A 23,183-nucleotide genomic window follows, 5' to 3' on the forward strand; every position below is an offset into this window, starting at 1 on the left:
AATATCTGCTGTCTACTCACAATTTATATTACGAACAACGTAGAAATAAACAATTTTTAATTAATATAATTCACCAACTCTATAATGTTTAGAAACGAACGTTCTACAAATAAAATACAAATTACTGTATCTCCTGGTGTCTATAACCTTATGATTAAATTACGTCCTGTCAACAATATAACATTACCTTCTATGTATTTGTATGTAACATTTAAGAAAATTTTCCCAAAACATTTTACCAAAACTGGTAAGACACCCTAAATGTATGCAACTAACGGTCCGCAATTTACCATATAATCAAGAAATGTTTGACGTTTATAATCGTATATTACATATGATTAAATATACACCTGCCGCTCGCTGAACATTTTGGTCAGTTTGCATTTGTGGTGCAAGAATGTTTGCAAAATGTATAAATTACTATATTAGCGACAACGCATCTTTGTGACGATATAATGGCAGGGAGCGCTGCCACTTAGCCTCACCATAATTTACGATTGGCCGAGGGTCTTGTGGATCCGACGAATCTGGACCAGGTATTTGGAGAATATATGGAAACTTCATGAGGTGTCGATGACTGTTTATAGGATACGTGGAACAGTTTACTAACGGCGAATGACCTGGCGTCGCATTGCCAAAAAATAGAGACTGTGTTTCTGCAGGATATGGCCGAACTGGATGGTTTAAAGGATATACGCGAACTTATTCCAAAGAGGAACTTATTCCAAAATCACCTTGAGAAATTTCTAACAAAGAAATCTAAAAGACTAATCTAATTTCCTCACGGAATTAACAGATACATTGTTTATGTACGACACTGTTAACTTGTTGTCTTATTTGCTTTAACTTATTCACTTGTAAAGTTACCTAATTCGTTTCGAAGAATACGCTGTATCGATAACATTCCACTCGTCAGTTATTATGCGTTGAAACGCCCAAAAAGATCTAAAAACATTTTTACACTCGTCCTTGCAGATATTCAAGATTCAATAGTGGAATAATTGTGCGTGCCATCAGAATTTGCGAGTGCGTAAAGACTCCTTGCATAGTGGTGTTGTAGTGCATAGTGGATTGCAAGTATGTTAATTTGATCAAAAAGGAAGACCTTGTGATCCAGTAACAATGGAGTGGAAAATGAGAGCTTATACAAATGGGGAATCGCGAGTTTAATCACACCATTTAACACCAGAAGCGGGCTACCATAGCGCATCCTTTTCCAGTACAGCAACAACTTTGAGTGTCGGTTTCGCTCAATTGGCACAAGCCCTGTTAGGTATGACGCAGCCAAGTTCCAGACGACCAAGTCAGTTTTAAACTGATAAATTTTTACCAGAGTTTGATCCAGCGTGAAGTAAATTTCCTGCAAACAATTGGTCAGAAAAGATAGTACGATGAGCTAGCAAATCCTCCGTTGACTTGGGAAATCTCTTTGCAATTGCTTATTAAACAATCGATGGCAAGTAAATTGTTCCGTTCTCAAAAATATGTTCTTAAAAATATGTTTTATGAAAGCAGAAAAAGTAGAAAGGAGACAAAATCAAATTTACCAGGAGATGAATTATTAGATTTCGTCGGAGAGGAGATCCTCTGCGGTAACATACGCACCACCATTCTGGCACCTCGATGCAAATAACTTGTTAAAAATATGTATTTGGTACATCAGACAGCAAAATTAAAGATTGGAAAGTTTTGAAATGATTTATGCAGCGAGAATATGCGAGTAACAAGCATAGTGATCAGGAGAAATCCAATAGTTGTCGTGACTGCGGCAAGGCGAGACACTTGAGACGAAGCTACTTCGAACGGTTAAAATATGGCAGGAAGGAAGGAAATAAGGAAAAAAGATGGAAATAGAGTAGCTTGCGGATACTGTCATAAAAGCGATCGTACGGAAGAGCGCTAGAGGAATGCGTACACTGCACTAGCAACGGTTTAAAGCTCTCTGCAAGGGACAAGGTATTAAGCATACTTTGAACGGTGTGCAGTGAATAAATAGTTTACACGTGTGCATGTGATCGAAGAACATGGGATTCTAATGTCAAGAGAGTGAAAAATGCGACAAACGGTTCTGTAGATCATACAGCACGATGAAGTTCGGCGCAAATGCTTGTATATACGGTTCGTCAATAAATATCGACAACACATATAGATCCCTTTAGTCGAAAAGGTTAAAATATTGACAATTAAAGGCAAATTCGGCGCGGGAAATTCAGAATGCTCGCTTCATTGTTTGAAAATTGAAAATGTCAACCTATAATTTGGAAGATGTAATCACGGCGGCTAGAAAACCAGCGGTAACAGGACAAAGCAGAAACTGTTAGTCAAGCCGAAAGAAAATTCGGGAGATGCAAAAGAGTATTGCGGCGGTGGATAGCATCCAAAAGTAGATTACTTGCGATGCTCTACAATATCACTGTATAAGTGAATTGGCACATTGTTGTTTGATTAGTTGTTTCAGGGAGAATAGCTAGTATGTACAGGGTGGTCATAAAATCACAACTGGAAACTAAGAAGTGAGAAGCTCATCTCCCAAACCAGTCAGGGAAATGACTCAACTGAGAGCAGGTCCGATTGTGAGCTGATCCAAGATGTCACAATGAATCTGGACTCTTGACCCAAGGTATGACAGCTACATAAACATGCCTGATGGCGGGGAGCAGCCATCCGGAGTTGATTATTGAAGATACTGGGCGCCTGTTTTATTCAGTCGCTTAGACGCGGGTATTGTGGCCAGGATTATGTGGATGGAGATCTGGTGGCAATGTTGGGACCTGTGGACATTTATCAATGTTATTATGGTAGAATTTGGTCGTACTCCAAGGTATTCAGGTACAGCTTGTCAGCTACCAGCTGAAATGGATATCACGAGCTTTTACTGCTGATGACAGAATTGATCTCTCTGTTAGTGCGAAAATTCCAGGCACACGGTTAACTATCTATGAGGGTTGCAAGAGGTAATATACTAATCCTTGAATATTATCTGTGTAATTTTAGGTCTAGTAGTAAGCATAGTCGAGGGCGATCTAACTTTCAGGAAGGCCGAGTGTAAGGCCATGGGCATTCCAGCGCATTATAATTAATGAACAGGATATTATACAAGAGTGGCAGAGGGCGACGGCAGAGTCTGCGCCATCTACGAATCGAAGAGGCGCTTGCATTTTGCAGCAGGGTCAATCCTTACCGAAACGTTAAATGCGTCGATTTGAAGTCCGATTAACTGAGCGCCTCATTGTATACATACATATATTATTACATTATTACAATTTATCAACTTGTATTAAAATTAAATACACGGTAAGGTGTTAATATCATTACCAAAATATCTTCTTTATCACACTTGTAGCTTGACAACAAAATGAAGATAATGAGTTCCTTAAATAACAAAACTACCTCATAACGTATGACAACTAACAGAAACCAACATTTTTATTATATATTAATTTTTTTATTTTAAAGCCACATTTCATCACGTAATAATATTTCGCGATAATAAAATCATACGGAATTTTGTAATCAAAGTATTTTCTATTAAGGGTAAGCAAGAATCCGCATGTTTCCGAAAGCCAGCAAAATGTTAATCTGCTGCTATTGACATAATCAATACGAGTAAATATGACAATTCATAAGGATAATTAAATAAAATAAAGTAATGGTTTTCATTGAATTTTAAATAATGGTTATTATGTAAAATATAAATCATTATAAAATGAACGATAGAAAATGAATAATAGAAGCAGAAATTATTTCTTCCCTGGTAGCAAGTGTCGTATACATCAACATCAGATTTCTATTTTGTAAGTAAATATCGAAAACGGATATTTCAACAGGTAAAATTACAAGCGTAAAAGAAATGAAGTTTCGATCAGTTGTAATTAACATTTCTAATAACGCTTTTGCAGTTAGATTGGTACTCTCGTGTACATTCAAAAACAATGAACCAAATTATGTCTCTTTCTAGTACATTATTTTGATTACAGTACTAATTCTCGAGAAATTCCCTAGCGATATGTCGTACCAACAGTTATCCCATCGGGAAATTTCTATACTAATATTTATGACCCAAGCCATTATTTCCGGACGACTCCACAAAATTGTGTGCACAAATCAATTGCTACGTAATTTATGATTTCGAATGGAATTATGGACACGTGAATTGTACATTAGAGAGATATAGGTCTGTAATTATGTGCTCATCGTATGCGCTCAGTGTAATGAGCGGACACACGTGTATCTTTTTGATAAATGTGTCATCAACGTTTTAACAAATAATATTGCTATGAAATAGAAATTTAACTTTTTCATAGAAATTATACATACATACCGTATAGAAATTATTAAGTATATTGAAATAAATTAATGTTCTTGATATTCTTCCCATAATGCACGCTTGAAACTTGCAAAGCTTGAAAGTTGTCATGTATGTCCTATTTAATTAGAAACGTCCAAATATCTAAAAAAAACATAAGCAATACGGAAAAATATGTCAGATAAAAGTTGTATGGTATCGAGGAGAACATACTGTGCTTTTATCTACTTGACCTTGCGACGACATTGAAACGTCCTGTAAAGGAGACATAAAATTCTTTTAATGGATATCAACAATTCTTATTACCAATTACCATTACAATTCTTATATTTTCAAAGTACTATGATGTCGAGATATAATTGATTTGAAAAATAAATATCTATTCTCTGTTTGATACCGATAGCAATAAATTACCAACAAGGAATGTCAATAGTTGGATATGCAGCATAAGACATAAAAAGCGAGCCACTTGAGTAACTTTTTCTATTTTTTGAATACAAAAACAGAGTTGTTTGTTTCCCAGGGGGCTATTGCGCGATGGTGATCGTTTTTTTAAAACGGAACTACGTACTTTTGGATAGCTAGGATTGTAGCCTCAAGATAAATTCAAATAACACGGTCATTTAAGGCCATTCACCATCACCGACGTGATAACGGCGAAAAATAAAGATTTGTTGTGAATTCCTCTGGAAAAGTGTATTCTTGGTTTTATTAACAAAGATTAACAAAGATCTCAAAAAGGGATAATATGAGCAATTTTTCAATTAACCGTTTAGGGTTATTTTCATTAATATCAACGATATACGGAATATTTTTTAAAAATAGGGATTTGGAACAATGTTTATAGTTTTGCACGTTTCGTCAAAAACCGATAGGATAGCGAATAAATGTTTGAGAATTGAAACTGTCAACAAAAGCTGTTCAACACTTGCTTAGTTATTCTTCACTTTGCAAATTGTTTGACACGCTTAATCCACGGTAAAGCCACTTAAGCAAGACAAAAAGAAGAATATCGTTTCGTTGTGCGATAAAGGTTTATCGCTGCGGCAAATTGCAGAGAAATATGGTGTCGGTCGTACGATAGTTGGGAGAATAAAAAGGACCTACGATATTGCATCAGTTTGTTCAAGAAACGGTAAACCACTACTTATATAGAGCGGCACGTGAAATTGCACATCGTATTCGGTCTGAAAGTTGCAAAACGCTAAAAATCGCTGCTTTAAAAGTCGGAGTAAGTGCTAGTGAATGGACCATTCGTCGCTCTGTAAAGAAAATTGGTTTAAAGGCGGAAGAAAAGAGAAACGTAAACCAGCTCTTTTAAATAAAAATATTAAATTGCGAAAAAATTTTGCTGACACGTACAAAGAATTGACGACAGAAGATTCAAAAGAGCTGTATGGTCCGAGGAAACAAAAATTAACAGTTTCGAGTCCGACTAGAGGTCCTGGTACTGAACTTTTCTTCGAAAATAATGATCAAACAAATGGTATAAAACAAATTATGAAGTTTGAGGGTGAACCAATTAGGTGTTGGTCCCTTAATTCGAATCGAAGCTTTAACGTGCAAAGAACATTATTTAAATATTTTGCAAAATAATTTACCTTTTCTTGTTAATTCTATTGGTTTTGGTAAACACAAAGTAATATTTCAACAAGACGGGGACCCTAGGCATATTGGAAAAGTAGTAAAAACCTGGTTAGAAAATCAAAAGCTTTCTGTAATAAAGTGGCCGGCCAAAGTCCGGGTATGAATCTGATCGAGAATTTGTGGTCCATTGTGAAAAGAACTGGCAACGTATGATAATCCAACCTTTGGGGTTCATGAATTGTGGAAGAGGAACACAACAGAAATGGTACAATATCGGACCAGAAATTATTAAAAATGTAATAGACACTATGCCACTTAGATTCGAAGCAATACGAAAAAATGAAGGAGAGTGGACAAAATATTAATTTAGAAACCTTAATTTGACAAAATCTATATTTTTGTAAAATATTCCGTACATCCGACGAATTAAAAAATTACCCGTACTATCGCCTTTTATACAAAATTAGAGGAGTGTGTTTACGCATTTGATCGTCACTGTACGTACGTACTCCGTTCAACGACAGAAGTCAGTAGACGTAAACAAAACACTCACGTGCTAGGCACGTGATCGAGGCAAGTAGCTCCAATTATTGACCGACCGTGAATTGGTGAGGAATTAGAAGGATCTCGATGTCACGAAGTATCTCTTTTGCCAATAAAGCCGAGTAGACTCTTTTTCAGAAGCATTCGCAACAAATTTTTATTTTTTACTTATTATTGCGTTCGTGACCTGAATAACCGTGTGTCCGTGGTATTTGCATTCGTTTTGAGAAGGGCTGCAGTCGTAGGTGTTCAAAATATAAACTTGTGACTTGCAAAACTCACGAACATTTGACAAAAATCTTAAAAATTGAAAGAGTTATCTAGGTGGCACGCTTTTAGTCACTCATCTTGTATATGCATTATACGAAAAAGTTTTGTAATCTTGATAAATATCATCAACATTTCAAGTCCCCGTGCTAACAAAAAGATTAGAGCGAAAGTGACGATAAAAGGCCTAAATAAAAAATAAAAAAAAGTATTTTGAAATGTTTATAGTGTCAGAAAAGGAACTTGGAAGGTTTGAAGCACGAACGATATAATTCAATGTAGTAAAATAGGAGTAGAATCCATAAATAATTTAAAAAATATTATATTTACATTGTATGGTATTTTTTTATAATCGTTCTTATATTATTGGTTTTGAAATATTGAATAGTAATTGCGAAAAGAGACACGAGTTCTATTATGCGAAAATTCTCTTATCCAAACAGTTATGTCCCGTCATTATTTCGGATGCTGGAGGTTCCACTGCATTTGATTATTTTGTCATTGCGTTATTATTTATATTTATATATTATTTATATTATTAATATTTATAAGTATAAACGAAACTGTATACATTATAATTTATGTTAGTAACGATATAGAAAATGAGATCATTTTGGTGCACTCTCCGCTTCAGTTAATGATATGTACACTAAGAAAGTCAACAAGTAGCGTTTTCAGTGAAGTGTTTGTTTAGATAAAGCGAGAGCGCTTCGTATTATCTATATCAAACATTCCCGATTCTGCTTTGGAACACCAAAACGCATATCGTAAAAAAAACGCATTATATATTATCATCAAATAACGTATTATGATTATTCTTATGAATTCTTTATTTTCATTTAATATATTATTAATATATTTTTAATCGCAAGTTTTCAATGCCACGAAAAGATTTATTAATTGCATCGAAGTTAAGTATTTTCTGGCACCATTCGTTAGATTTACAATTCTATAACCAACAGTTAGCTGCTTTAATGAAATTAAATGACAATTTAATTTTTTCGTTGGACTTTTCTTGCAGAGAAATATTATTTCATTAAGGTTGCTGCTGTATCTCCTCGTGCTTATGCGGTTTCGCAACAGGAATTTTAATATCTCGTTTATTAAAACCTACAATACCACTATGATTTAAATTATATTAAACCGTTCTGTATACCAGTAATGAAATGTATGTGTACATACATAATTAACATGTACACATTTATGTATAATTGCTATATGTAGCATATATCCCAATTATCAGCACATACAACTTGGAAGGATAAAACTTTTGGGTTGACTTTTAAAATGGGGAAATATTGAATTTTATGCTGGAAGAAAGTAAAAAGGTGAATACTTTTTGTTGAAAAACTATTAGTTTCGTAGATATTTCAACTAATATTTTGTAAAAACCTATCGTGTGAAAGACAGGGAAAGCAAACGCAAGAGTCGAGCTTCGATCAGAATAAAAATGTTCCTTTCGTCCCATTCTCCTGTAGACACGTTTCACTGACCCTGAATAAAAAATTTATTCGTCCGTAGAAATCAATGTTTATACATATTTCAACACAGATTTCGATACCATTTTTCAACATAAAAGTTGTGTGTATTAAATTTTTCAATTATAAATTTTCGAGCAACAATTTCGGAAAGTGTTTCAAAATAAAACATAGATTTCTCATAAGTTACATCACACAGCATAGCAATATTATTTTAACACATAATAAACAGTTAAAGATTCTATCAAAGTGACGAAACATTTGTCTGTATTTATATTTCATATGTTCATATCGCCGATTGGCATTGATAGTGGGACAATTGAAAAAATGTAATGTTTAAAGAGGAGGCTTTTTCAAATTTACAAAGAAACATTCGTGAGTCATTACAAGATATTATACGAACACAAGAAGACACGTGCCATTTGCAACGTCATAAAACACCTGACAATGAGAAATGTTATAAAACTAAAGCCAGGTCGACAAGTAATAACTTTGCTCTTTGACGGAAAACCGATGCAATTGCAAATGTACCATTTTACACGATAAAGATGGAAACACAATGTATGATAAAAGTAAATCGGAAATTATTCAAGTTGCGTCGCTATCGATGCCATTGTATGTAATACTCGGTTAAAGAAAATATTCATCAAACACATATACGGTAGAGCGTAATAAGGAAAGTTTACTATTTGAATTTGACGTTGTAGAAGAAAATTTGTTCACATGGATCGTTTTTTAAGAAGTTATTTGGACGATGGTGTTAATATTGAGAAAAATGCATTCGGCAAGAAGCTTGAAAGTTGTTTTCAGCCGCAAGAGCGAACACGCATAATTACTGGCTCGTCTTACTTGCCACACGAGTTGGCTTTACAGTCTCGCTAAAGGAGGAAACGAACGCGAAGGAAAAACAGAGAAGCATCCGAGGGAAGAACGGGTTATTAAAACGTTTTGAAAGTCTCTCTCGGTAGCAGCTTGGTTCGTTGAAACAATAGCCACGCTAGCTGCCGATTGTCACAGACTTTGCGAATCTGCTCTCCCCCTCGGATCTCGTTCGCTCGAATTCTGAATCACCGTGGTGTCACAGATCCTGAATGGCAGCCGTAGAGGCGACGACTCGATGCTGCAGGAAGCTCATTAGGCACCGCTTCGGGCATTTTCTGGCCCTTGCCTCCTAGACTTCGTCAATTTTTACCCTACCCTTCCGCGTCTACCCCCAACCTCGGCCCCACTTCGAGAAAACCTCTGCCTGTACATATGTAAATATCCAGTACATAGAGTCTATGGGCTTGGAGAATAGGTATCAGCGTTCGATCCGCGCGGACAATTTCCCTTAAATGTTTAATTAACCTTATCAGAATCGCTAAGGAATCAGACGCTGACACTTCTCTAATTGACTATGTCGACAACCATTTTCTGCCGACTTTTTAGAACTTCTATAGAGAATGAAATCCCATTTTATCTATGATAGAATGTAATTATCCTTACGGAGGAATTTCATGATCGGCGATTACCGACTGCGAGAGAATAAGACGATAAAACTTACAGGGGTACATCTCCAATCTGCAAAAATTATGACACTTTGGGGATATGTAGGCAATAACTGCAACAAATCGGCAATACCTGTTTAATTAAATATTTTAAAAGCTTTCCGAAAAGAGAAACGTGCTTTCTCTCAACAAAACTAACGTTTAAACACGATAAAATTAATAAGTATTCGTATGTTAGAAGAAAATACCTGTAATGAAAAGGAAATTGATAATTAAGTTACATTCAGTTTTTGAAAGAAAGTTTTACAAGACGATATTAAATGTTTGATATAGAATTAATAACAATAAGAAAGAATTTCAAGTCTTTTTTTGTATCATGATAACAAATTCCCGATTAACACGAGTAATTCAATGTTTATTGTAGAACAAATTAAGAGTGTAAGTTTCATTTGTTTGATAACGTGAATTTTATAGCGTAAAATTGTTGATAGCATACGTCATTCTTTTCTATGGTATAAAAATTGAGATGTGGGAAAGATTGCAAAAGGCAAAACATACGCATGTAAGAGTCGGGGATTAGTACGCAACGCACACCGGTCACAAAGTGAATTTTCCGTGTTACAGAAAATTACAGCGGCATTCTTATTGTGGCAGCAAGCGTGTTCCAGTGAGTTCAAATGCAAATACGAGACTGGCATCTCAACTTGGTCGTTCCGTCCGCATGTCGCGAACTGGAAGTTTGATAAGCGAGACTACGTTGATTGGAGACCAGCTGGGGTTCAAACGACACGTTCCGTATGGGTTCTGCAAAGGTCTCGCAGTTATTCCAATGAAATATAACTCCAAATTAGGACAGACCGATAGAACATTTGAAATCGCCAGTCTTGTAATATAGATTTTGTTATGATATGTACCAGTGTATGTGTAGGTATATATATTGTCACTCGAAAAAGTCCATATATATATATATATATATATTTTTGTAAAGATGTAATTTAATTATGAAATTAATTATAGAAAAGGTAATATTTTACAATCTAGCCCCTTCGTCCGTATAATTTAGTCCTTATCTCAGGATCTTTTTAAACCTCGATATATTGAAAAGAGCTACTTGGAAAGGTGAGATATGATTTAAAAACGTGTCGCAAACAACTCAAAGTACTTTTAATTCGATATTAAAGCTAAACCTAAAATTATCTATATACAAAGGCAAATCAAGTGACTGAAAGTAAATAGTAGACAGTGAAGAAAGGAGTTTAATTTAATGTTTATTAGTAATAAATTTAAATAACAAAGAATAAATAGAAAAATGGAACTTGGTAGTGATCTGGCTCGCTATCAGTCTCTTTAAAGAGAGAAAACTTGTTAGACACTCTTTACACTGACAATTTATCGGTGTAAAGAGATATATCAGTGCTGATTCTTGTTTTCATGTTAACACTTTACTGGCCGCTAGCGGTTCAACAACATACGCACGTTCGACCGACAGCTCAGGCGCAGATTCTCCCTGGCGCCGGCTCTGTTTCGGTTTAGTCTCTCCAATACCACTCTTTTCGTTCATCGCAAACAGTAAGTTTTTCAAATTCGTATAAAATTGTGGGAGCTTACAAAGCAACGCAACTGACGCAACTGAGCAAGGTACCTTAGTACTAAAAAACAAATTACTGCTCAAATAATGGAAAAGATTGTCGGCGATAAAAAACCGATTAATCGGCTATCGGTCGGTAAAGTGTTAACCAAATTGCCAAATAAAAATGACGAAATCGAACATGAGTTTTAGCTTGGCTTTATGTTAAATTTTAATACAAAATGAAAGATACCTTCAATTGTGTGCAACATTTCTTAAAATGATATTGTACTTTTTGAAATATCGATACCAGCACTTGCTTGGACGGTAAACAAATTTCTAAACAAAAATGGCAAATTCAACGTGAGGTTTGGTTTTAACATAAAATGAAAAGTACTTAGAATTGTTTACGACATTTTTTCAAAGTTATATTGAATTTTGAAAAATATCGGATAAGAACAAGCTAAATTTTGAACGACAATAAGTAACGTTCAATGATCTGTTATTGGTCGATGTATATACGCCTGCCTAAATAAAAATGAAAAAATTTTACTTGGAACATTCTTTTGCATAACGAGTAGCTTCGAAGATAAGTGTGTGTATAGCTTGAAATGGGCCTGTTTATGTTCTCCAATAGAAATATGTACATGCATGATAAATCTAAATCATAAGAGACTCTTACATGCCAAAATTGCCTACTAAAAACCTACTAAGTGGGGATTTCTATATGGTTGATGTTCGCGATACTGCTACTTTGATTCCATGAATGTGTATGGATATTTATATACAGGGTATGACCGATTAACAGGTACAAGAGGGCACGAGGCGATTCCTTATGAAAATAAGTCGAAAGCGCGGAATAAAGTTTTTCTCAAGACGCTTTGTTTCCGAGAAATATAAACGTGAAAATTTATCATACGCGTGTACTAGGTCGGTTCTTAACTAAACATGTTCGAACTTTATTTCCTTGCAAATGAAGCCCAAAACGGACAAATTTTATTCTACACTTTCGACTTGTCTTTGCACGTAGAACAACATCCTGCCGATTATTTAGCCATGTTCAAGTATACTTGATAAATTTTCAAACTCGATTTTCTCGAAAACTACCTTAAATGGAAAAATTTTATTGCAGATTTTTATGCGGAGTATTTATTGCGATTCTTAAAAAACGCGCACGACCTTGAAGAAGACATTAAACGTTTCTGCCGCCTGATTCATCTGTTGACATAATTTAAATTACATAAAAAGTATTTCTTATATCATCGAAAACAACGAAAATATTTAGCTAGCCTGTTTTAAAACGCCTTCTATACATAGATACATGATAGTTTTGTATATATATTTTACGGACTTGTATTAAACTTTACGCGTGTAGGTACTCATTCCAAGATAATGTCGGTATTCCCTAACGAGTAATAATATACAGCATGTCCCAAACTTAAACGAGCAAGCCGCGAGGGCTTTGCCTACAGACAAAAGCAGAAAAAAATGTTATACCGAGTTTGTCCATAAATGCTTCCTACAGACTAAGAAACAAATATCGTATGCATGAAATGGATAATAATGCGGTTATTGAAACTCGGCAAAATTTTGAAAAGCTGAGTAGTGCTATTAATTTCATTGGTGCTCGATATTAGGTTTGTGCCAAGTGCAAGGACAGTACTTTGAAATAACGAATTAAAAACACTAGATAATTGCGTTTCATGGTACTATCATGTATCACGATTATTAACGACACGGAGTTGTTACCACGCGATAAAGACCATGTAACTATGCTACGACACAATAATACAGTCAGTTACTGCTATAATGGAAAATGCGTCGTTAGCTATTTCATGCACACGATATTTATTTATAACACTGTTGTTACGCCACGAGGCTTAGCACAGGCTGTATTTCTAACCGTTGCTCGCGGTCCTACAGTGTCGCAGGCAGATCGTCTTATCTGCCCGACGGAACATATACAATGTATTGACGAGCGCATAGTTGTCACCAAGCAGCGAGATCTAGAAACGTCGATTTTGGTCCGTTACTTTTTCCACACAAGAAGGCGGCATACGTGATCATAGGCGCGAACGGTGGCGTGACCCGAGCATAGTCCCAGGGAGACAAAGAAATGATCGAAAGGCAATCAGTCCCCTCTGACGAGACAAACGTGATACATCGAGAGGTCTGACGATTAAAATTAAAAACGCATAGTCTAACGGATTCATTGCGAGATATCGTAAAGTCGGGTCAACTTTCTGTAATATATTTACTATATTCATTGTTAAACAGTCTGTGGCGTGTTCATCATATTATTGTCAAATATACTATTTTATGTTAACCTATTAATACAGTGTTACATTCATTGAACCACCTCTGTTATCTTAATCGAAACAGGGGAACGACTATTTCGCCGCGTCGATTAACGGAATCGTAGCGAGAATTTACGCCTCTCACTGACGCGTTTTCCTCGCGACCGCGTCTCTCCGCGAACGGTCGTACCAACTGTAACAAAGCGTTTATTGACAAATTTAATATCTTTCTCCATAACCTCCATAAATTTGCGATACCCTTCCTTTGTATTTGTGTGCGTTATTCAAAAATATTTCGCTATTAGACACTTTTTTACTGTATTAGACTTTTACAAACAATGTAATTCTTTCCCTGCTTACAACGAGTTGTAAGAACCGTCGACTACAAAATACTTAAGATGGTTAACAATCAAACTATGTATGTACACTTTAACAAAATAAGTTTCCATAAATGAGCTTTACATATTTACAAGAAGATCATATTTAAAATCTGCAAATTTAACGATATTATGTGGAAAACGATATATCGATGTAAAAACTATAAAAACAAGCTTTACGTTCTAAGAATGCAAAATGATGTCGTAAAGCTATCAAATAGTACGTAGCTGGGTAATGGACTTACACCCGCGTCCATAAATCACCGAGTAATTACTCATTTTGACCAAAATCGTTATTAGAACAATACAACGCGAATACAATTTTCCGGCTTGATTTCATTGTTTAATTTTGTGATATATGGGTGATTCTACAGAAATGGGAACTTTTTGTAGCACTCACTCTTTAACACTGTTAAAAACGTTAAATTGTATTACGTTTGAAGATAATGAGGAAGATAGTAAACGTAACTTTATAGGCAAGTTACGAAGAACCATCAGTTTAATTTATTTCTATTTAAAAATCACCTGTTGTACATGATGTATGTAATATATTATACATGATATAATTAGCATTTACGTCTTATGTACAAAATGTACTCTACGACTTGTGCTCGGTGAATGAATTTGAACTTGTTTTCTAATTTTCCCTTTTTATATATATTTTTACTATTTTATTATTTTATATATTGTACATTTATTTCCACCTTAATCGACATCTTATTGACAAAAACATACACAATCTTTGTCACCATTTTTACGTGTCAATCCCCTGCCTATGAAATTTTCCAAAAAAGTGATATCTACTTAGCTCTTGCATTTTATAACAAGCGACCACTTATGATTAGCTAAAATTGTAGATTCGTTGACAATCTCTTGCAGCCAATCATCCTTCCAATGCCCCATTTCGCAATGTATTCCAAGTTTATTATTGTCACCAAGTTTCATTTGATGTAACATGGATATAACATTGACATTCAACTTTTTTTTAAATACCAGAATTTTGAACGTTTAGCATCAAAATTCTCAGTCCATAGGTCTCACTTAATCTGTCAGACGGTATGACAGGGGACTGAGACGAGTATCCAAGGACCTGATAAATCTGTGTGTCGATTATACTTATATTATATAGATGTCTAAAGAATGAGTAATAAAGTGTATGATCAATTACTTTTTAAATTTAATTATTTTTGTTTCCACTTTCTAGTTTAATTGACAACTATCAAGACTGGCAGTTAGTTTACGATCTAGGCGATTACAGATTGCTACTGATGTTTGATGTTGGATGCGATAATCTGGTGGGAATGAAATGAATTCTTTGTGATAAAAGGTATGCAGATTGTTTGTTTCTTCGAGTAAGAAGTTTCGAATCCGATTGATCATACGAGATTTTTATTAAAATCTCAGTTTCCTGCAGATAAGTATTAAAGGAATACACATATAGTTATTTATTGATATGCCCACCTTGTAGCAATACCAACATGTCCTCTGCCAAACCCGAAGTTTGTTACTAAATTAAATAAAAAAATGTGTGGATAAAATTACTGCTAAATAATTCCCACTTCAGTAGGATCACCCACATAACCAATATCAGTTTGCGATAATATCCGAATGTAAACATATGGATGCATAGCTTAAGGTAACATTTGCACGCACGACGTCAAAACAAACTTTATAATTAAGCTAAATTTGTAGTTTCCAAAATTGAAAAGGGACGATGGGGAATAATTTCTTACGATTGAATAAAGTAAAGGAGATTTTTTGAGGATATAATTTCTCGCTTTCAATCGCAACGGAAGCTCGGTTCTTCGAAGGACGATGAATTCTGAAACGAATGATGAATCGCGCCCGACGAGAAGGACTCCGACAATAACTGAAAAACGGATGAATAAGAATGCACTCGAGTCGAGTGGCCAACTGGTCGCTGAAGGGAAAAGAAATCCTGCTAACGAACATCCTGCCATGAGATGCGCGATAGTAATTCCTGACTGAGAGTTCCGTCGCTCCGGAAAACCCGTTTTCAGGATGACGGCAGAGGGAGAAAACCGCATCTCCTTCGAAACGTCTCCTCCGATTGCTACGGATTTCATTCCATTTTTAGCTTGGCTTAACGAAAACTTTACTCCTCCGCTTTATTACTCGGCAGAGTTATAATAATTGGATGAAATTCCTCGCCATAGCTCGTCTTCGCTGACAGATTATAGATTCAGTGAAATGTCCCTTCAGAACATAGCTTTCATCGTACAAATAAAAACCGATCTTACACAACCGAAAAGAAACGATGTAAACGTTTCTATTCGATAACTTTAATTTCCCCATTCTGTTTATATTCGATGCAAGAGTTGCGCTTTATTCGAATATTTATACAAGTTGTTTAAATAAATTTGTGCTTTAAACGAATATTTCGTTCGAATAATAGTTATGTAGCGGCACATGAGTACAGGAGAATTCAAATCATGTTGTTGTTTTGCTTCGGAGTATCAAGATCGTCAGGACACATGTAATGTAATAATAAACAAACTTCGGGCAAAACAATGTCGCCGCTACCTGCAACCGTCGAACAAAGACGAATTTGGATTTTCCGACTTGGCCCGACCAGTACAAATAAACGGACGCAACCGAAAAGTTCAGTATCGACGAGTTATCAAGAGTTATCTATCGAGTTATCAACGAATTATCAGCGATCTAATTAACGAGTCATTAGCCATCTTATTTTACGGCTTATACACTGTCTTAGCGAATCCGTTAGTAGGATCATCTCAGCGAATATTGTCTGTATATTAATTTGTTTATATCATCTAAAATATACTCGACGGTTTCAACAACGAACTATCTCGTCATCAAACCTCACCGACCAACCATCCTCTACACGTAAACCTCTACAGTTACATATATTATTTCTAACATATTGTTCTATTTATTCCTGAATAACTTGTATATCTATTTGTGTTTCTATTTAACTTTATTCAGGTAACTGTTTAAAGGCTATTCTAGTAGTTTTATTTACTGCCTTGCGTATGTTTGGCTACTTTTACAACGCAACGATGCTATTAATCTTTTCAGAATTTAAAAAACAATTCTCTCCTGTGAGATATATTTGTCTCCTTGTACTAAATTGACAAGTTCAGAATACATTTATTGCGACGAATAGATCGAATTCATGACAAGTATGTTTCCTGTTTCTATTCCATTAAAATGAATTACTGGATACTTTCACGTTTCATTTCTGTACAGGGTGCATAAACAGTAAATGTAAAAATCACTATGGTCAACTTGTACACCTTTGGACCAGTGAACATCTGTAAGAAAAGAAATTTGATTGTGAAATTTAAGGCCAAATTTTTATTACGTCGTATTGTAATCATCGTAAGAGCAAAAAGTCTCAAACGAATTTCATTAACTCTCATAGATATACATCGGAGAATCGCTTTGGCGGTGGATTTTGCACATGAAAACAATAAAAAAATTCATTTAAATATACACTCTGGTTGACCTAGTTTTCGAGATACAGCGAGTTTCTTCTTGAGCAAACTGTATTGCATTCGGACACAAGACGAGTCTGGAGACTTTTTGTCACTGACTGTTTTACTCTCTTCATTCTTCTAGATGCTGTTCGTTGAATATCGAGTTCTGTTCGTCAATAGGTAGATAGAATTATTCCAATATAAACTTATTCCAATAAACTCATAAACCAGGTGAAATAGGGCATATGTTTGTATCAATTTTTGTATTTGTGTCATATTCATCATGCAGGTACATATACCGGCATTCATCCGATTTTTAATCTATAAATTACGAATTACCCGTTATATAAAGAATGATTCAGATACGAATTGAATAACTTCGACTGGCTGATAATCCGATGTGATTAGTTTTCTTGTAAATGGAAGCGACATACGTTTTCTTAAATCGAAATCATATAATTTTCAATGCACTAATCGATGCGCCTTGACATTCTCTACAAAAAATTATTATTCTTATTCGTGTCTATCGTGTAAAATACAAGAAAACAGATACAAAAGTCATACGTTTTCCCCCTGCATTTGCTACGACAGTTTTCACAAAATAAAAGTTAAAGTATCTGCTAGGCTAATGGCTTTTCAACCTAAAGATCAATTGGTGTATTAAAAGCTATATGATTTTGATTTAAGAAAACGTATACCATCTTTATATGAGAGGTACGTCATGTGCAAGTAATTTACTAATAAATCGCATTTGTAGATTTTCAGATCAAACTCGGACACCCTGTATATCAGTTTCATAATATCCAAATAATGATTTAAGACTTTGCGCGTTGAAAGATTTAAACAAGACGTTCTCAATAGTTCCCGATAGTATTCAAATTTGACAGGTATGTTGGTTAATTTATGTAAATGTGGAATATGTTCAGATGAAAAGTAATCTTTCACAATTTCAGGGCTATAAATCGCAATACTGCTCTGCTGAAAAATGAGGTGAACGCCTGCAATATGTGTCGCATGCCTCCTACTTTGTTCTTGTGTTAAATCACGGTAAATGACGCCATTTATTCGACTTTGAACGAATACAATGCCAGTATTTCCATTCTATCCAATATCTGTCCCAATCACGATATTCGCGCTACTCATTTCACACTGCGCTTTCTTCAATTCCTTTTTTGGTACGTGGTACAAATCCTCTGAATCATCGACATGGAATTCTTTTTCGTTTGCAAGTACTTCTAACTCTTTGCCATCTTCTCTTCGATTATACATATAGTTTTGCAAAGTTTAATTCTCTTTGTCCTATAGTTGATGAAAGCTTGAGGTACAGTCTTATCGGTTTCGAATAATATTACGCGACGAATGTTTTTGAAATTAGTTTCAACTTCGTCTTTGCGAGAATTTGGTGTGATGCGAGACACAAGTTCGATGCCTGATGTTTGATGATGAAGATTTGATGTTTCGACCATTGCTCTTCTTTGTACCATGATTACTCGCATCTTACTCTTTGTATACATCGTAATTTCGAAAACTAGTAAATTTTGTTTCTTAAACTCTAAAATAATTTGAATTTTTCCTTCTCGTACCTCGTTGTTTTGCGAATATCTGTCTTGGTTCTAATAACAAGACTACTTGCGTGTCATCTCAATTTAACCTCTCAATCCAAACAGATTGTAAAGCCATCTATAATCTATTATTTGTCAATCATCCTCACTGCTACAAACAATAATCACACCCCCACTAACAAAAACCTTAACGTACATAGAGTGGGTCGTGCAAAAAAGCTTTGCTTCAAAGACACGCCCTCTAGAACAGAGAGACAGGAAAGTAAACAAACTACAAAAGATCGTCTACTGAGCATACAACTAAGCCATTTTCAAACCCAAAGTCTATTCCCACACGGATCTTCACATCAGACGACATACTCCTAGGATTCATTAAAAACAGAATCAAACATACGAACATACAAAATACGAACTGTCAAGAAACACCACTATATACTCCACTTAGGACAAGCACAATGGCAGCAAAAACTTCACACTCTCAACTTTGCAGGTAACTCACTGTGCAAGGTATACAAAGCCCTACGAAGCAAATCTTCGACAATCCCTGCTTCGAAAACCGAAGCAGAATCTGCTTTTCCGAACGAAGAAAAGGTAGAACTCGTAACACACGCCTTATTCAATATTCACAATTCTACAAACTACATAATTTCACTTTGGGAAATTCTCTCTCCAAATTCACATCCACAACACCGTGTTCGCAACAACATCAAATGTACAAAGCCAGCCACAACCACTTTACAAAAATTCTAAGACCATTAATCGACCCTGCCAACTCAACAACTCCTAACGGAACACCATGTAATATACGAGAAATTTGGATTTAAAACAAGTCAGTCGACAATATGACAAGTACTCAGATTCACCGAACACTTCGCATTCGAAGTTAATGAAAGCAGATCCACAGTTTATCCAAGTTCTTAACTACCTCACGAGAAGCTAATCATAAATATCGATAGGACGGTGGAATTTTACTTAACGCGTTCATGTGGTGTTTTTTAAAGATTTCCTATTTGGCAATACGAGGTAACAGTGTCCCGTAGGAATTTTAATCGAATGACCGTATTGTACTTTCCTGTTTGGCTGTGTGGGCCTATCGTACTCATTTCGACATATGTTTCATATTGCACTTTCATGTTTGAAAGATTTATAAAGTATATGGCGCTTATTTCAATCTACGTTTGTTTCACTTCAATAATAAATGTAACATAAAACGACGGTCTGTTGATAACGAGGAGCATTCTTCCATTCTTAGTATGGGACAAATGGGGCCAGTAGGATTTTTTGCTAAATTGTGTTTGTTTCGACCACTCGCGGAGAGATGCGATCGCGAGGATCGCACACCAACGGGAGTCGTAAATTCCCGTTACGATTAGATAATCGACGCCACGAAATGATCGATCCCCTATTTCGGTTAGAATAATAGAGGTAGTTTAATTGAATAAGGCACTGATATAACAAGTTATAAATCACAGTTTATTCCAACAAATTTGTAAAGAAGATAGTTACGCTGATGCGTATGTATAAGATAAATAAGTGACTGATGTACGGGTGTAAACCCGGTCAAAAGGATGTTGACTGTTTGCAAAATGGAAAATCAGTGAAGTTCGGTGATGATGCTGTGGCGGAGGAAAGCTAAGGATGGCTGTGTCTAGCGCACGGGACCATCGGATTTGTTGATGACGATTTCGGTTAAGAGAGTGAGGGAAATAGGCTTCGTTGTTAATTGGTTATTTGCTATGGTGGTGGGTGAGGAAGGATGCTAACCGCTCTCGAGATAAAGTTGCTAGTGGGAGGCCTTATACGCGAGGAAAGGCAACTTTTCCGTGTCAACCCGTGGTGGACAATAAACTTCAGGAAACAATTCAGCGAAAGAATATCTGTTCGGTCTGAAAGACCTTGACTAGGAAGTTCCTGAGATTTATGGAAGGTACTTGAGACTATTGAGGGTACGCAGTAAGGATCTGAAGACCGCGGTGTGTAGTCTGGTTTAGGTAGAGTGTCGCCCGACGTAACAGTGTTACTTTATTCTGCAAAGACTCGATTAGTGTTTATTTCGTTGAGAAACGCGGCAAAATGACGGAAACATCAGCTTCGGAAATAGGGTAGGTTCGATGAAAAAGGCACCGTACACGAGGAAGATTCATAATGGCACCTATATATTCCATATAGCAGTAAACGTGTTAACAGATACTAACAGACCAACCTGGTGGCATACGCTGCACCAAGAAATAGGTTGGAAAAATAGTGAAATACGTCAGAATAAATAGGAACGATTAGAATCTTATATCCATTAAGTGGAAAAGGCAGCTCATTATCGACGAGCCATAAGATCTACCTCTATAAAACATGGTTATTGATATACAAGGTGCAGTCCTAGGTTCCAGCGGAAAAAACGATTATTCGAACAGCACAAAAAGACACAAAGTAGATTTTTATCCCTTTGCCATACCATTTAACTCGGAAGAATCCGGGCCCAAACGTTGCGCCCGAATGAATGGTCGGGAAAGGAGCCGAAGTGGCGGAGACAAAGTGTCTAAACTTGAACCATGAGATCGTGCGACTGAGTGCGTCGATAGCTGCGCCCGTGTTTAGGAAAAAGGCACTATTCAATACATTTACATCGGGCCCGAGATTAATACCACAAATGGGACTCGTGATGTTCACGTTTGACATGAAATTAGACCACGAGCCTGACTCGTGATATTCAAGTTTGGCTCAAAATTCTCATCACGACTCAGACGCGTAAAAGTATGACAAGGGGTTAGGAATCATCATGCACGTAAATGAATCTCAGCTGAGAGACTTTCAACAAACCACACTACGATCAGTAATCAAAAAAATACTCGATTGCACGAAGTTCTACTCAAAAAAGAAAAGAAACATCTGAAAACTTCCTAAAGTCCTAATTTTATGTCTGCAGGTATTTGAAACGTCTTCCTGCACAACTCGTAACAAATTTAAGAATTCAATTTGTCGATAAAATCGATCCACTTTTAGCGACATTAAGCGTGTACGGCAAAACTGCTGTTTAGAGAACCGATCTTCGGTGACCTCAATTTCGACATATGTTGTCGAAACATATGTTTCGACATATGTTTCCAAAATGTTTTAACTGTCGATTGTTTGTTAGAACGTTATTAGCGCTTTGTACGGAGTACAAGGGAGATACAAATACTTGGTGCGCGATTGTTTTGTTGCATATGGGTTAGAGTTCGGGTTAGGTCCCGTTAGCCAGGTAAAGCAATGAACAAACTAACCCAAACTGAACGAAAATCAAAACAGAATGGTAAATGTGGAAATATTTGTATACAACGCGTATATACTCCGCCCAGCGTGTTGACTCCTTAAATGTGTACCCAGTGTCGAAAAAGTACATTTTACTTACATAAGCCGTTTTGTTAGTCGTTTGTCTTTGTAATAGACAACGAACGACGACTAAAAGCTTCTGAAAGTCATTCGGGATGGTGCTCTTCATAGCACGCGCAAAGATTAACCTCTTAACCTACAATATGTTGGTACAGTTAGTGAGAAACGTGGTACGTCAATGTTATTGATTTATTATTTACTTCAAGATAATAAATCTTTCTTGTCCAATGATCAATTGGTTGTAATTATTTATCAAACATCTTGCAAAATAAAATTAGTTATATCTTGCACGTGCATTTATATATCAAAAAGCATGTGCAATTTGCACAACTTTAAGCACCTAGTCAAACCGTGAAATAGCTCGACCGACCATGTTTTTTGTTGCTTATTGACTATTATTGCTTATGGCACGCGCTATTGGAACTTACATCGTAAGGCAAGGGGTTAAGGTCGTTGGAAATCATTGGGTGACCGAAACAGCAGCTTTACGTACGTACTACTCTGTATACCATAGTGAGTACTATTAAGATGCTGTAACCGTCTCAGACACCGCGCTAAACACTCTTCGGGGAAACGTCAAAGAGCAAACAATAAGTAGAAAATTCGGAAGGAACGCCGAGGCGTGTCGTTTGCGGGTTTAATTCGTAATAAAGAAGCTGCTCCAGCAAAATCTCCATTGATGTCTTGTTGTATGCACGGTACATTTCCTATTTTAATACTATGTGTAAACGTACATGTGTTTGCATACTTGCTTCTATAGAATTTCTGTTAACCACAGACGTAATTACGAACGAAGACGTAAATAAAATTCGTGTAAGGTTAAATTTAAAGAACCGCGATAATACGGTGAGAAATGCCTGGTTGAACGTGAAAAACAAAGCACCG

The 23,183-nt window shown here is 35.9% G+C and overlaps 1 protein-coding gene and 1 long non-coding RNA gene across 2 annotated transcripts in view; one reads left to right on the forward strand and one right to left on the reverse strand.

Annotated features, from left to right (window-relative positions):
• The window catches only part of DIP-lambda (Dpr-interacting protein lambda), a 385,266-nt gene that overhangs the window by 234,067 nt on the left and 128,016 nt on the right, over nt 1-23,183 (reverse strand). The window lies entirely within an intron of this gene.
• Nucleotides 11,130-22,977, forward strand: LOC143303971 (uncharacterized). Its single transcript, XR_013060638.1, has 4 exons — nt 11,130-11,237; nt 18,128-18,257; nt 18,324-18,417; nt 22,845-22,977. It is a non-coding gene; the product is annotated as an uncharacterized LOC143303971 (long non-coding RNA).

Source organism: Bombus vancouverensis, chromosome 17 (genome assembly GCF_051014615.1).
Source record: "Bombus vancouverensis nearcticus chromosome 17, iyBomVanc1_principal, whole genome shotgun sequence".
NCBI lineage: Eukaryota > Metazoa > Arthropoda > Insecta > Hymenoptera > Apidae > Bombus > Bombus vancouverensis.